Below are 2,420 nucleotides of genomic sequence, written 5' to 3'. Positions count from 1 at the left end.
TAAGTACTCCAGAGAGTAAATATAAGGAAGTCAACGACTCACAAGTTGAGGTGAAACTGCCTCCATGCAATTCTTATAGTCTCCCTTAAAAAGATGTTCCCACTAAGAGAACAATATTCTAAATCTCATTTTAAATGGCACTACTCAAATATAGACAAGCCCAGGCTTTAAAAACCTCTAGCTGCATTACGAGCAATTTCCCAAATTTTCAGGACCAGAAATACTTGCAGGCAGCTGAACAATTCCCGCATTCCCTCAGCCCGTGCAGTAAACTTTACATATTTGCGAAGCACACTCTTGTCAGGTCTCATGCAGGCAGCTTTTCAAAGCCTGAGTGTTCCCAGATCAAACTGAGCAGGTGGTTAAATATTCAAGGTCATGCGTGGGACAAAGTTTAATGTAATTCATGGAATAATGGAGTGAACATGAAGGAAAAACACAACATTTTATTTCTTTTGTCAACTTACTCCCATTTAACATTCTGAAGAAGCACCAGCTTTTTTCTTTGATTATACGTTATGCCTATTTTGATGTGATATCCTTTTAATGTCTCTGTTTGACTGGACAGAGTATAATTTAATTCTAAAATATGAAATATTTCCACCACTATGGTAAGCAATACCAGCTGGTGGAAGCTTCCTTGTAAGTTCAAACAAAAACACTTTAACTCAGCAAAGATGCCTCCATTTTTTTACAGTTCAATCACGCCAAATTTAGAAATATTTTATTTGAGTAAGCATCTGGAATATAGTTCATCAAACAGTCAACGGATTTCATGCATATATGCATTAAATGTTCATACACCCTTCCAGAGGATGCTACTAAGTGATAAACATGAAGAGGTAGAGTGAGTCTATTAAATAAAAAACTTGGTACAGTACATCTGAGCTTTACCTTTTAAAATTATTTTTGAGAATATTTTTTCTTGTTCTTTCAAAATATTTTCTGTTTGATCATAGCTATATACAAAATTCTGCTAACATCATTTCCACAGTAACTCATGCTTCAATTAATACCCCTTATTTTAAACTATACCTTGTTCCACAGGGGAATATAATTTCATCTTTCAAAATTCAGCTTGATAGTATGGTATGTAGTGGGAGAATTACATATTACTCCATCTCCACTTTTTCTTTTTTGGGTTAATAACGCAAACCTTCTTGTTCTAGATGATGAGTCCCTTCTTACAATACTTTCTCATGTACAGTCTTTGTTTATCTGCTAAGCTAAATACTGTGAGGCTGCAGATCTGACTGGCTTCCTGCTCCAGGCCCAAACGCTATGACAGATCCTAGTATTTTTTGAACTTCTGAATGAAATAACGGAATAAATAAAAGACAAATTATGCTTGGATAAGTGATGATATATTAGTATTAGGAATAGGAAAAGATGAGACCAAGAGGTTTTTGGAAGATAGATAAAAGTACGTGGTAGAAGGATGAAGAAATACTGGCTGTACAGGGCTTGGAGGTAAACTAGGAATAAATCAAAATGCACAGGAAAATGGCAATCATGACAAAATAAGTCATGGTACAAATATTTAATTTTACAAAATGTTCATTTAAAATTAGCTTTCTTATTAGACATGCATTTTCTCATTGTATTATAGAGAGTTATATCAACATTAAAATAATCTATATTCGCTTTGGATATGAAACAAATTCATGTGATAGTGGTATGAAAGCATTTATTTAGATGTTATTTGGTAACCAAAACCTTCTAATCCCACCCTCAGTCTAGACACTAAGAACTAAAATCATACCTTACTGCCTACATTAACATGACTTTGCGCTATTCCTCTGTCCTCGTTAGTGTTCCTTTAATATTCCTCTGTCTTCATAAGCATGATTTATTCTTTCAAAAATATGGTGCCAAGGCAGAGGTTTTGACTGTTCATTATAGAGACTTTCTGAAACACCCACCTACTCTTCAGTGAAACATCAGCCGGCAGCTTTTCCTTAAGATTCTTTGCTCCTCTTGCCTTAAATTCCCACCTTGCTCTCTCTACCAATCCCGAACTGCTATGGCATGGTCTTTAACCCATCCTAGTCCAGTTCTTGCTTCGAAAGATCCACCTCAAATCAAACATCCAATTCTCAATAAATTCCGACCTTATGTTCCCCAGTCCAAGACACTGTCTAAGTTTTGCAAGGTTCTCTCTTCTCTCTCGCTGCAATAATCAAAACACTCATCTTTATCTTATCTTCTTATCAACAGTTTGTGTTGTCAATATCTGCAGAGTAAGTTTTTGACATGTTCAATCTATGTTTTATATTCACAATTAACTTTTGTTAGTTAAAAAAAAAAGTGAAGAAAAGTAAACTAAATGGAGTAATTCTCAAAATAGGATAGGAACAATTCTTTCTCCCACTGTAATGCCAAACGAAAGTATAGATTGTTAGGGAAGACAGAAAGGGAGA

General features: G+C 35.0%; 1 protein-coding gene across 2 annotated transcripts in view; it reads right to left on the bottom strand.

The window, feature by feature from the left end:
- The window catches only part of CADM2 (cell adhesion molecule 2), a 1,174,747-nt gene that overhangs the window by 750,726 nt on the left and 421,601 nt on the right, over positions 1–2,420 (bottom strand). The gene's annotated exons all lie outside the window — the stretch shown is intronic.

Source organism: Mandrillus leucophaeus, unplaced genomic scaffold, assembly GCF_000951045.1.
Source record: "Mandrillus leucophaeus isolate KB7577 unplaced genomic scaffold, Mleu.le_1.0 Scaffold102, whole genome shotgun sequence".
In the NCBI taxonomy this organism is placed as follows: domain Eukaryota; kingdom Metazoa; phylum Chordata; class Mammalia; order Primates; family Cercopithecidae; genus Mandrillus; species Mandrillus leucophaeus.
This window is presented reverse-complemented; position numbering and strand designations above follow the sequence as displayed.